Source organism: Heptranchias perlo, chromosome 20 (genome assembly GCF_035084215.1).
Source record: "Heptranchias perlo isolate sHepPer1 chromosome 20, sHepPer1.hap1, whole genome shotgun sequence".
NCBI classification, from domain to species: Eukaryota; Metazoa; Chordata; class Chondrichthyes; order Hexanchiformes; family Hexanchidae; genus Heptranchias; species Heptranchias perlo.
The window spans coordinates 30,306,649-30,320,503 of NC_090344.1; the positions used below are offsets into that span (position 1 = coordinate 30,306,649).

At 42.5% G+C, this 13,855-nt stretch overlaps 5 non-coding genes across 5 annotated transcripts; 3 read left to right on the plus strand and 2 right to left on the minus strand.

The window, feature by feature from the left end:
* Nucleotides 1–26: 26 nt before the first annotated feature.
* On the minus strand, nt 27–100 carry trnai-aau (transfer RNA isoleucine (anticodon AAU)). Its single transcript has one exon. It is a non-coding gene; the product is annotated as a tRNA-Ile (tRNA).
* Nucleotides 101–1,990: 1,890 nt separating this feature from the next.
* On the plus strand, nt 1,991–2,080 carry trnap-ugg (transfer RNA proline (anticodon UGG)). Its single transcript is given in 2 exon segments — nt 1,991–2,026; nt 2,045–2,080. It is a non-coding gene; the product is annotated as a tRNA-Pro (tRNA).
* A 526-nt stretch (nt 2,081–2,606) lies between these two features.
* On the minus strand, nt 2,607–2,680 carry trnai-aau (transfer RNA isoleucine (anticodon AAU)). Its single transcript has one exon. It is a non-coding gene; the product is annotated as a tRNA-Ile (tRNA).
* A 4,563-nt stretch (nt 2,681–7,243) lies between these two features.
* On the plus strand, nt 7,244–7,334 carry trnap-cgg (transfer RNA proline (anticodon CGG)). The gene is given in 2 exon segments: nt 7,244–7,279; nt 7,299–7,334. It is a non-coding gene; the product is annotated as a tRNA-Pro (tRNA).
* A 6,169-nt stretch (nt 7,335–13,503) lies between these two features.
* On the plus strand, nt 13,504–13,575 carry trnaw-cca (transfer RNA tryptophan (anticodon CCA)). Its single transcript has one exon. It is a non-coding gene; the product is annotated as a tRNA-Trp (tRNA).
* Nucleotides 13,576–13,855: the final 280 nt, after the last annotated feature.

Sequence of the window (13,855 nt, forward strand, 5' to 3'; positions counted from 1 at the left end):
ACCAAAATATTGCAATAGGAACCTTATGGCCCGTACGGGGATTGAACCCGCGACCTTGGCGTTATTAGCACCACGCTCTAACCAACTGAGCTAACCGGCCATGTGGACATCTTAGCTTTATGGGCTTTCCCGCGTGTTGGGTAGTTTGTGTTTATTTTTACACCAGCTGACAGGGTTTTACAACGAATATTGAAGAAACCACATCCCTTAAACATTGTTACTTGTTTCTGTATATACTGTCGAGGATGTAGATCAAAATTAACAAACAAAGAGCACTTTAATGTAACAAATTAAATTCCGATCAATATTATTTTACTAACAATCAACAGCCCATCCATAAAACACTGCCCCGCTTTAAAACCTGTGGGCAGGACCCTGAGCTGCTGTGAAAATGATATCACCGCAACGTGATTCGATCACGCTGCGTTTTGACGTTGAGTCAGATGTCTGTCTGTCTATCTGTCTGTCTGTTTATCCGTCTGATTGGGTCTCGGCCTTATTCTCAGGCCAGGCTTTTTGTTTGCTGGCTGCAGGCCTCGCTCCCCGACTGACTGAACAACTACCGGGCCGTGTGTCAGAATCAATGACTGTGACTGACTGTCTGCCCATTTATGGCCACATTTCTGAGTTCCTGCCTTCGCTCTGTGTCGCAGGCCTGTCTCTGTCCCTTAGGATCACAACACACCCACAAGCTTCACGACTGAACGCAGGTTTGGACAGTCTGTCCTCGCAGGTCCTTCGGAAGCTAATGATTTTGAACTGAATTATTTTTCCTGAGTGACTTGTGAAGTTTGGTTCAGTGATATGTTTGCGAAAGAGAACGGAGGAAATAGTTAGTGTGCAACTCGACATTTCTCTTCATCGGAATAGAAAACGTGATTGGATGGATCGAAGAGGTCTGAAAGGATGGCCGATCGGCTGTGGGTGGCACCGAATTCTGCAGTGGCTGCAGTGGTTCATTACCGGTAATGAAAATGAGGTAATATACTACCACAAGCTGCCGGTGAAAATCATTCAATTTCCCAAACTTGACCCACCGAATCAAATGAAGCTGCTGGGAAAGCTACAAGACAACGCCGGTCTATCGGGCATCGTTTGAAGCAACTGGCAGTTTAAAGTAGCATCTACAGCCATGTAAGTACTGCCATGTGCCGCTGCGATCGCCGAGTGGTTGAAGCGTTAAATTCAAGATCAAATCGAGTTTTCCTTCGCAGGTTTGATTTCTGCTCGCTGAATTATTGTTGAAAGATCCGTTCAATGCTCAAATGAATGAACTGGATCTAACTCACTTCATTTATCTCCCTCAGAGCATGAGAGATACTCGAGCGTGGCCGGCGCTTTTAATTGGGTGCCCAATGTACTCTTGCAAAATTCAAATACACAAGAAAGAATCTTGCCCAATCTGCAACTAAAATTCTGCTACTTTGCAGAACCACCCATTTATAAGCGACTTTATTTACATGAATCTCTCTATCTCTCCTTGTCTCTTGTCTCGATGTTGTCCCCTGATGGACTTCTCAGGCTTCCTGGAACGGTAAAGGCTGATCTAACCTGCAACACCAGCAGGGAAAGGTAAAGGAAAAAAAGACTGAGACGGTCGGAAAAGTAAAGGTGCAACCCAGCTGATAAATTCGTAGCTAATGTCTCCACATTTTTGTCTCTTCGCTCTCACAGTGAAAGAAAACAGCAATCTGAGTAAAATATACTTATGATAGCTTGTACACTCTGACGATGCCGAGACAGATGCCAACGTAGCTTCAGATTCACTAATTCTGAAAAGTATTATTTGAAAAAACAAGTCGTACATTGTAAACGAATTTAGTAAAGATAGGCTAATATTGGTGACTGGAAATAGGTCGTGTACAACTTGATATTGCTATATTTTGGAATAGAAAACGAGATTGGGTGGACAGAAGCGGTTGGAAAGGATAGCCGATCGGCTGAAGACTATGGTGAAATTTTAGACCGGCTGCAGGGCTTTCTAGCAAGCGGCTCGTTGGTCTAGGGGTATGATTCTCGCTTTGGGCGTTTTTCTAATGGAATATGCGAGAGGTCCCGGGTTCAAATCCCGGACGAGCCCTGTTATCTCAGTGCTCTTTAGTGAAAAGTCACCAATTGGAATCTGACATCTTTGCAGTTGTTGGAATTGAATTATATTTGAGCTCCAGAGGACAAAGTGCAGAAGTTTCCAAGGCGCAACACACACGGAGTAAATAAAATGTCTCAAGATGATGTGGAGATTGAAGCTGAATGTGAATTTACCCCAATTTCGGCGGTCTCATTGATATTAGATGACGGGATCGAGAACCACATATCCAAGTTTGCCGATGACACAAAGATAGACAGAATTATAAGCAGTGTGGATGGAAGAATGAGATTACAGAGAGATATTACTAGATTAAGTGAATGGGCAAAACTGCGGCAAATGGATTTCAACGTAAGCAAGTTTGAGGCCGTCCACTTTGGACCTCAAAAAGATAGATCAGAAAACATATTAATGGATGTTACTCCAAAAAATTGACCTCATGACATTTTGTGTGGATTCGCTTGTTTCTCAAGTCTGCCAAACTATTAAAAGTTACCAAAATATTGCAATTGGAACCTTATGGCCCGTACGGGGATCGAACCCGCGACCTTGGCGTTATTAGCACCACGCTCTAACCAACTGAGCTAACCGGCCATGTAGACATCTTAGCTTTATGGGCTTACCCGCGTGTTGGGTAGTTTGTGTTTATTTTTACACCAGCTGACAGGGTTTTACAACGAATATTGAATAAACCACATCGCTTAAACATTGTTACTTGTTTCTGTATATACTGTCGAGGATGTAGATCAAAATTAACAAACAAAGAGCACTTTAATGTAACAAATTAAATTCCGATCAATATTATTTTACGAACAATGAACAGCCGATCCCGAAAACACTGCCCCGCTATCAAACCTGTGGGCAGGACCCTGACCTGCTGTGAAAATGATATCACCGCAACGTGATTCGATCACGTTGCGTTTTGACGTTTGAGTCAGATGTCTGTCTGTCTTTCTGTCTGTTTATCCGTTTGATTGGGTCTCTGTCTTCTTCTCAGGCTTTTTGTTTGCTGGCTGCCGGCCTCGCTCCCCGACTGACTGAACAACTGCCGGGCTGTGTGTCGGAATCAATGACTGTGACTGTCTGCCCATTTATGGCCCTGAATGGCCACATTTCTGAGTTCCTGCCTTCGCCTTTTGTCACAGGCCTGTCTCTGTCTCTTCGGGTGACAAAACACCCACAAGCTTCACGACTGAACGCAGGTTTGGTCAGTCTGTCCTCGCAGATCCTTCGGAAGCTCATGATGTTGAACTGAATCATTTTTCCTAGGTGACTTGTGAAGTTTTGTTCAGTGATATGTTTGCGAAAGAGAACGGAGGAAATAGTTAGTGTGCAACTCGACATTTCTCTTCATCGGAATAGAAAACGTGATTGGATGGATCGAAGAGATCTTAAAGGATAACCGATCGGCTGCGCCTGGTACTTAATTGTGCAGTGGCTGCAGTGGTTTATTACCGGTGGTTTGTTACCGGTGGATTGTTCGGCTTGGAGTGTGATTCTCGCTTTGGAATATTTGACGATTGATTCTGAGCGAGGTCCAGTTTTTCAATGTTGTTTGAAGCTCAAATAAATATGAACCAGATTTAACCAACCACATTTCTCTCCATCAAACAGATATTTCAGCAGACGAGTGTCCAATCGTCTCTTACAAGACATTTGAAGGAATCTCTCCCGAGCTCCATGTTAAATTCTTGCTCGTTCGCAGAACTTGACCTTTGTTTCTATACTTTAATCTGTCGCTTGACTCTCTGTGTTTTCACCTCATGGACTTCTCAGGCTTTATTAAACGGCCAAGGATGATTGAATCTGCAGAGAAGTGTAAAGAAAGGAAGACTGAGACGGTAGGAGAAGCAAAGGTGCAACCCAGCTGATGAATTCATAACTAATGTCCACTAATGTCTCTTCGTCCTCACAGTGAAAAAATCAGCAATTTGAGTACAGTATACTTTTGGTAGAGCGTATAATCGGCAGATGTTGAGACAGACACCAATCGAACTGTTGTCGTGGCGATGAAAGCGCCCAATGCTAAACAATAGATCACAAGGTAACGCTGAACATTCTTTGCTGCGATCAAGCAGCAAAGAATGTCATTTGTCATTTTCGGGCCAGGCAAGCTGCTCGCACAAAATAGCATTTTCTATTCGAACTACGATCGGGACAAAAGGTGATGTTCAGGCAATGACAGCACCAAGTGCAAGTAGCCATATACACGAAATAGAAAGTGAGGTAATATACAACCACAAGCTGCCGGTGAAAATCATTCAATTTCCCAAAATTCACGCACCGAATCAAATGTAGCTCCTGGGAAAGCTGCAAGACAACGCAGGTCTGTCGGGCATCGTTTGAAGCAACTGGCAGTTTAAAGAGGCATCTCATGCTGCTTCTGTGGGGAGTGAGAGAGAGAGAGACACTGTCGGTATCTGCGTACAGTTTGATTTTGCACAGAACTGCAGAGAGAAACAGCAAATATACCGGGGCTGTGAGATATGGTATCTTATTCATATTTAACTGCAAGAATATCCGGAATCAAATGCTGAAAGGAATGGAGAGATCAGAGGCCTGAGAATAAACACAGAGCTGAATGAATCACGAAAGAGTGAAAGAGAAATAAATGTCATCAGTTCCACAGTGTTTGGTGCGGAATGTTGAGAACTCCCCGGTGGGCTGGTGGTTTGAATTCGGTGCTTTCACCGCCACGTGGTTCGATTCCCAGTCAGGGAATGAACGTTATACAAGAATTAAGAACCTATTGAATTAACTGCATGAAGCAAATTAATCGCAGTTCGTCGTTGCATCATTGTTTGAATCAGCATTAATCAACAGGTAACTTTTTATATCAGACTGAAGGAGATACTGACATGGTGATCAAGAGACAGTCAAAACTTTAATAAGATTTTTGCTCTTTGCATGTGATGAATTTTTAACATTTTACACATTGTCAGTCATAAAGTAATACAAAAAATTCAGAAGCCTTTAAACCGAGTAAGAGTCGAACCTATAATGTTTTAAATCTATTAGAAGATACGTTATTTACTGCACCACTGGCTCAGATTGCAGAAAGCAAGCATCAGCTCACACTCTCACAGCGCTGCGAGATGAACAGGTCCCGACTCAGCCTCGGTCATGAGCACGGGACACCACGAGTCTGAGGGCATCAGAAGGTGCTCACTAAACAATTACTAAAGAGAAGTACGTTGTTTTTTCCTGCCTGCGATAGCTTTGCTGGTCGAACAGAAAACTTCAAAGGAGTAGATCTTTACGATCGTTTGTTTAATTCCATCTCAAAGGAGCAATCAAGCAGCAATTTGCTCAAGGCCCCTCTCGTAAGTTTACAGCTTAAAATTTTGGCGCTGTGGCACAGGACGCCTCTTTTCCTTTCTCAAACCTTCAGGCTTTCTGTGTCTGCTCGAACACGGCTGTTTCGCTGGAGCATTTGCCTGTCCTCACCAGCAGGGAGTGCCTTCGAGCTGCAACACTTCAAACCGCACTCACTTTCAGGCAAAAAATCTTCTCCCAGTCAGTCAGACAGACTCTCCCTGCTTCCGAAAGCTCGGGGCGGCTGTTTCTTTGGGGTAACCTGATGTGTCTTCCACAGGCTCGGGCTCTTCTCAGCGTCATTCATGATGACTGTGGTTTCCCGTTCTGCTGTTGTTCACTTGCTAATGCTCGACACAGCTGATTGAAGCAAAGTAATTAATGTATTCACGGAGAGGGCCAACCCAAGGCAAGATTTCTCTGCTGGTCGTGGAGATGCTTGGAGGCGTGTGCGAAGCAGCTGCTGTGAAGGACAATCCGTTCTGATATTTCCTGCTGGTTTACTTAAAAAGAAACCTGCCGTGGACGGATATCGGGTTGATTTTCTGGAAGGATCAAATCAACAGCTCGGAAAAATCAACCAAAGCCAAAGGAACAAAAAATATCTCCGTATTTGTAAAGGATTAAATGCCGGAATTCAGAATCCAACCCATGCCTCCAGGAGAGGTGGAGACCGAAAAGCAACGCCTCAGACCCGCGAGGCTATCCAAACTCCGAAACTGTGATTTAATGACCCTGATTTGCCCAATGAGGCGCCAAGAAAGTTTCACGTCGTCCGATTTTCGGTGGATGCTGTTGGAAGGCAAAAGGATCCCCCATTGGTCAGAAATCAAACCTGTCAGGTGGTGAGCGAGAATTCGACCCCTGAACCACCAATACTTACATGATCAGTAAATGCATGTGTCCTTTTGGAATCTTATCTGAAAGAATATGCAGTTGGACAGAGCTCCTGTGACAACCCAACTCAGTCTGATCTGCAGCAGTGCAAGTACTGCCATGTGCCGCTGCGATCACCGAGTGGTTGAAGCGTTAAATTCAAGATCAAATGGAGTTTTCCTTCGCAGGTTTGATTTCTGCCCGCTGAATTATTGTTTAAAGATTCGTTCAATGCTGAAATGAATGAACTGGATCGAACTCACTTCATGTATCTCTCTCAGAGCATGAGAGATACTCGAGCGTGGCCGGCGCTTTTAATTGGGTGCCCAATGTACTCTTGCAAAATTCAAATACACAAGAAAGAATCTTGCCCAATCTGCAACTAAAATTCTTCTACTTTGCAGAACCACCCATTTATAAGCGACTTTATTTACATGAATCTCTCTATCTCTCCTTGTCTCTTGTCTCTATGTGTTGTCCCCTGATGGTCTTCTCAGGCTTCCTGGAACGGTAAAGGCTGATCTCACCTGCAACACCAGCAGGGAAAGGTAAAGAAAAAAAAGACCGAGACGGTAGGAAAAGTAATGGTGCAACCCAACTGATAAATTCGGAGCTAATGTCTCCACATTTATGTCTCTTCGCCCTCACAGTGAAAGAAAACCGCGTTTTAAGTGAAGTGCACTGATGGTAACTTATATTCTATGACGATGCCGAGACAGATGGCAATGTTGCTTCAGATTAAATAATTCTGAAAAGTCTTATTTGATAAAACAAGTCGTTCATTGGAAACGAATTTGGTAAAGAGAGACTAATATTGGTGACTGGAAATAGTTAGTGTACAACTTGATATTGCTGCACATCGGAATAGAAAACGAGATTGGATGGACAGAAGAGGGCTGAAAGGATGGCCAATCGGCTGAAGACGGTGGTGAAATGTTAGACTGGCTGCACGGTTAGCCGTCAAGTGGCTCGTTGGTCTAGGGGTATGATTCTCGCTTCGGGTGTTTCAACTCCAAGAATATGCGAGAGGTCCCGGGTTCAAATCCCGGACGAGCCCTTTTATATCACTGTTTCTGTGTGAGAAGTCACCAATTGGATTTTGACATCTTTGCAGTTGTTCGAATTGAATTATATTTGAGCTCCAGAGGACAAAGTGCAGAAGTTTCCAAGGCGCAACACACACGGAGTAAATAAAATGTCTCAAGATGATGTGGAGATTGAAGCTGAATGTGAATTTACCCGAGTTTGACCGGTCTGATTGATAGTAGATGACGGGATCGAGAATCACATGTCCAAGTTTGCCGATGACAGAATTGTCAGCAGTGTTGGTGGAAGAATGAGATTACAGAGAGATATTACTAGATTAAGTGAATGGGCAAAACTGTGGCAAATGGATTTCAATGTAGGCAAGTGTGAGGCCGTGCACTTTGGACCTAAAAATGTTACATCAGAATACTTTATAAATGGTGAATTGCTCGAAACTCTTGAGGTCCAAAGGGACTTAGGGGTCTATGTACATACATCATTAAACTGTCATGGACAGGTACAGGAAATAATCAAAAAGTCAAATAGAATGTTGGCCTTTATATCTGGAGGGTTAGAATACAAGGGGTTAGAAGTCATGCTTCAGCTATACAAAGTTTCTGGTTGGACCAAACCTGGAGTACTGTGATCAGTTCTGAGCACCGCACCTTAGGAGCGATATATTGGCCTTGGAGGGAGTGAAGCATAGATTTACCAGAATGGTATCTGGATTCCAAGCGCTAAATTATGAGTAGAGATTACACAAACTAAGGTTGTTGTGGGGAAAATGCTGGAGTCTATAATTAAGGATAGGGTGACTGAACACTTCGAGAATTTTCAGTTAATCAGAGAGAGCTAGCATGGATTTGTGAAAGGTAGGTCGTGCCTGACAAACCTGATTGAATTTTTTGAAGAGGTGACTAAAGTAGTGGACAAGGGACTGTCAATGGATGTTATTTATATGGACTTCCAGAAGGCATTTGATAAGGTCCCACATAAGAGATTGTTAGCGAAGATAGAAGCCCATGGAATCGAAGGAAAAGTACGGACTTTGTTAGAAAGTTGGCTGAGCGAAAGGCGACAGAGAGTAGGGATGGGTAGGTACTCACATTGGCAGGATGTGACCAGTGGAGTCCCGCAGGGATCTGTCTTAGGGCCTCAATTATTTACAATATGCATTAAAGACTTAGATGAAGGCATCGAAAGTCTCATATCTAAGTTTGCCGATGACATAAAGATTGGTGACATTGTAAGCAATGTAGATGAAAACATAAAATTACAAAGCGATATTGATAGATTAGATGAATGGGCAAAACTGTGGCAAATGGAATTCAATGTAGACAAATGTGAGTTCATCCACTTTGGATCAAAAAAGGATCGAACAGGGTACTTGCTAAATGGTAAAAAGTTAAAAACAGTGAATGTCCAAAGGGACTTAAGGGTTCAGGTACATAGATCATTGAAGTGTCATGATCAGGTGCAGAAAATAATCAAGAAGGCTAATGGAATGCTGGCCTTTATAACTAGAGGACTGGAGTACAAGGAGGCAGAAGTTATGCCAGAGCCGTACAAAACCCTGGTTAGACCAAACCTGGAGTACTGTGTGCAGTTTTGGGCACCGCACCTTCGGAAGGACATATTGGCCTTGGAGGCAGTGCAGCGTAGGTTTACTAGAATGATACCCGGACTTCAAGGGTTAAGTTACGAGGAGAGATTACACAAATTGGGGTTGCATTCTCTAGAGTTTCGAAGGTTAAGGGGTGATCTGATCGAAGTTTATTAGGGGAACAGATAGGGTGGATAGAGAGAAACTATTTCCACTGATTGGGGATTCTAGGAGTAGATGGCACAGTCTAAAAATTAGAGCCAGACCTTTCAGGAGTGAGATTAGAAAACATTTCTACTAACAAAGTGTTGTAGAGGTTTGGAACTCTCTTCCGCAAACGGCAATTAATACTAGCTCAATTGCTAAATTTAAATCTGAGATAGACAGTTTTTTTTTTGGCAACCAAAGGTATTAAGGGATATGGGCCATCGCCAGGTATATGGAGTTAGATCACAGATCAGCCATGATCTTATCATATGGCAGAGCAGGAACGAGTGGCTGAATGGCCTATTCCTGTCCCTATGTTGCATTCCCTGGAATTCAGAAGATTAAGGGGTGATTTGATCGAAGTTTCAAGATATTAAGGGGAACTGAAGGGGTAGATAGAGAGAAACTATTTCCGCTGGTTGGGGAGTCTAGGATTAGGGAACATAGCGTAAAAATTAGAGCCAGGACTTTCAGGAATAAAGTTAGGAAACACTTCTACACGCAAAGGTTGGTGGAAGTTTGGAACACGGTTCAGCAAACGGCAGTTGAAGCTACCTCAATTGTTAATTTTAAATCTTAGATTGATAGGTTTTGTTAACCGAAGTTACGAAGAGATATGGGGCTGAGGCGGTTATAGCGAGTCAGGTCACAGGTCAGACATTTTTTAAATAGTCATGGAATGTGGGCGTCGTTGGCAAGGCCAGCATTTATTGTCCATCCATAACTGCCCTTGGGAAGGTGGTCGTGAGCCGTCATCTTCAACCGCTGAAGTCCGTGTGGTGAAGGTTCTCCCACAGTGCTGTTAGGTTGGGAGTTCCAGGATTTTTACCCAGTGACGACGAAGGAACGGCGATATATTTCCAAGTCGAGACGGGGTGTGAATTGCAGAGGAACGTGCAGGCGGTTTTGTTCCCATGTGCCTGCTGCTCTTTTCCTTCCAGGTGGTAGAGGTCGTGGGTTTGGGAGGTGCTGTCGAAGAAGCCTTGGCGAGTTGCTGCAGTCCACCTTGTGTTATGGTACACACTGCAGCCACTGTGCACCGGTGGTGAAGGGAGTGAATGTTTAGTGTGGTGGATGGGGTGCCAATCAAGCGGGCTGCTTTGTCCTGGATGGTGTCGAGCTTCTTGAGTGTTGTTGGAGCTGTACCCATCCAGGCAAGTGGAGATTATTCCATCACCTTCCTGACTTATGCCTTGTCGATGGTGGAAAGGCTTTGGAGAATGAGGAGGTGATTCACTCGCCACAGAATACCCAGCCGCTGACCTGCTCTTGTCGCCAGAGTATTTATGTGGTTGGTCCAGTTAAGTTTCTGATCAGTTGTCACCCCCAGGATGTTGATTTGAGTGATTCTGCGATGGTAATGTCGTTGAAAGTCAAGGCGAGGTGGTTCGAAAGTCTCTTGACTGGCACTTGTCTGGCGCGAATGTTACTTGCCACTTATGAGCCCAAGCCTGGATGTTGTCCAGGTCTTGCTGCATGCGGGCTCGGACGGCTTCATTATCTGAGGTGTTGCGAATGGAAATGAACACTGTGCAATCATCAGCGAACATCCCCATTTCTGACGTTATGATGAAGGGAAGGTCATTGATGAAGCAGCTGAAGATGGTTGGGCTTCGGACACTGCCCTGAGGAACTCCTGCAGCAATGTTCTGGGGCTGAGATGATTGGCCTCCAACAAACTCTACCATCTTCCTTTGTGCTCGGTATGACTCCAGCCACTGGAGAGTTTTCTCCCTGATTCCCATTGACTTCAAATTTACTCGGGCTTCTTGATGTCACACTCGGTCAAATGCTGCCTTGCTGTCAAGGCAGTCACTTTCACCTCACCTCTGGAATTCAGCTCTTTTGTCCATGGTAGGACCAAGGCTGTCATGAAATCTGGAGCCTATTTGTCCTGGTGGAACCCAAACTGAGCATCGGTGAGCAGGTTATTGGTGAGTAAGTGCCGCTTGATAGCACTGTCGACGACACCTTCCATCACTTTGCTGATGATTGAGAGCAGACTGATGGTGCGGCAATTGGTCGGATTCTATTTGTCCTGCTTTTTGTGGACTTAATAGCAGAACAGGCTCGATGGGCGAAATGGCCGACTCCTGTTCCCGTGTTCCTCATTGGTGCAGAATGTAAAACGATCCTGCATTGGCCAGGTATCAAAACCGGGTCGCATGATAAGCAGGCGAGAATTCAACGCCAATACCACCAATCCTCGTATGGCCATTTGCTGCATGTGTCCATTTGGAATCCTGTTTGAAAGCACATGTAGTCTGACGGAGGCCCTGTGATAACCCCCCGCAGTCTGACCGACAGCTGTGCAAGAACTGCTTTGTGCAGCTGCAATAGCCCAGTGTTTGAAGCGTTAGACTCACACCCCACTCGGGTTTTCTTGCCCCGGTTTGAATTCTACTCGGTGAGTTAATGTTTAACGATCTGTTCAATGTCCAAATGAATAAACTAGAGCTAATTGACCGCGTTTACATTTTTCAAAGCTGGAGAGCCATTCCGCCGTGGCGGGCGACCAATGCTTTCTTTCAAGATTTCAAGACACGAGAAGGAATATCTCCCAATCAGCAATTTAAATTCTTCTAGATTGCAGAACCTGGCATTTATACTCTTTGTTTATTTCCTTGCATTTCTGTATCTGTCACTGATTCTGTCTCTTGTCGATAAGTGTTTAATTTTTTACATAAATTATTCATGTGTATAATTTATTATATAATAATTCATGTGTTTAATTTATTATCTAAACAATTCAATTGTTTAACTTATATAAATAATTCAATAGTTTAACTTAATATATTAATAATTGAATTGTTTAATGTATTATTTTATGACATTGTTTAATTGATTGCATAAAAACTTCGTGTTTAATTTATCATATAAATAATTCATTTAAAAAAATTGTGATATCATCAAATGTTTAATTTATTATATAAAGAACACAAGTCTTTCATTTGTTAATATAAAATTCAATTGTTTAATTTCTTTTATAATAATTTGTGTTTAATTTATTACATAAATAATTCAATAGCTTAATTGGTTATCTAAATAATTCAATTGATTAATTTATTATATGAATAGTTCAATCCTTTAATTTTATATATAAATAATTCAATAGTTTATTTTATCATATCAATAATTCAATTGTTTAATTTATTATATAAAGACAAGTGTTTAATTTATTATATAAATAATTCAATTGTTTAATTTATAGTCTAAAAAATTTAATTGTTTCATTTATTATATAATTTATTCAAGTGTTTAGTTTTTATACAAACACTTCAAATGTTTAATTATCAAAATAATTAAAATGTTTAATTTATTATAAAAATAACTCAATAGTTTGTTATATAAATAATTCAATAGTTTAATTTATTAAATAAATAATGAATTAGTTTAATTTATTATCGAAATAATTCAATTGATTTATTTATTATATAAATAATTCAAGTGTATAATTTATTATATAAATAATTCACGTGTTTAATTGTTATGAATAAATTAAAAAAATAATTGTATATTAAATTAAAGGGTTCAATTTATCATACAAATAATTCAATCGTTTAATTTATTATCCAAATAATTCAATTGATAGAATTCTCAGGCTTCCTTGAATGGTGAAAACTGATCTAACCAGCAACACCAGCTGGCTGAGACGGTAGGAAAAGTAAAGTTAAAACCCAGCTGATGAGTTCGTAGCCAATGTCTCCACATTTATGTAGCTTCAGAGCACTTCATTCTGCAAACAGATCACTATAAATCAAGTCGTACATTCAAAACGAATTTGGTGAAGAGAGGTTAATATTGTTGACTTGAAATAATAAGTGTTGAATCTGATATCGCTGCACATCATATATTGTAGAAGAAAGCGAGAATGGACGGATACTGTGTTCTGGAAGGATGGCTGATCGGCTGCGTGACAGCGAAATTTTACATTGGCTGCACGGCTCTGTTGCCAGTTGATCTTTGGATCTGATTCCCGCTCAGGCAGTTTTACTGGTTCAAATCCTGGAGCTCTTACTCACTTTCACTGGATTTCCCACTAAAGCCCAAATAAAGTTTCACTCTCTTCGGTCCTCCATAAATCCTGCTGTCGCAGCCTCTCTCACTCCGGCAGCTGGGGAACAGCGGAAAACTGATGGGTTTGTTGTCGCATCTGGAATGCGGTTTTGAACTGTTGCTATTCGCCAAGACAGCGCTGCTGGAGCCTTCAATGATCTCGTTCAGTGAAGAGAGACTGGCAGGCGGCTCCCAGACGGGGCTCAGGCCGGGACCGGGCAGCGGCTGGATGAGAAAGCGGAACTGTTGCTGTTGCTGCTTCCGCCTCTGGAAGTCCCTGCGGCGGTCGGTACTGATCTCCCCCTTATGGATACGGCTCCATTTATTGGATGTGGACCTCGTGGCGCAACGGTAGCGCGTCTGACTCCAGATTAGAAGGATGCGTGTTCAAATCACGTCGAGGTCATTGCGTTTTCACAGCGATTAAGTGTCTCTCTGCTTTATAGCGGGACCGTCTTTTTGGGATGGGCTGTTCACTGTTTGTAAAATAATAATTATTGTGGAATCATTGAATGGACACAGTACAGAAGGAGGCCATTCGACCTATCGAACCCGTGCCGGCATTATGTAAGAACAATCCAGTTAGGCCCTTTCCCCGTAGCCTTGCATTTTTTCCCCTTCAAGTATTTATCAAATTCCTTTTTAAAAGCCACGATTGAATCTGCTTCCACCACCCTTTCAGGCAG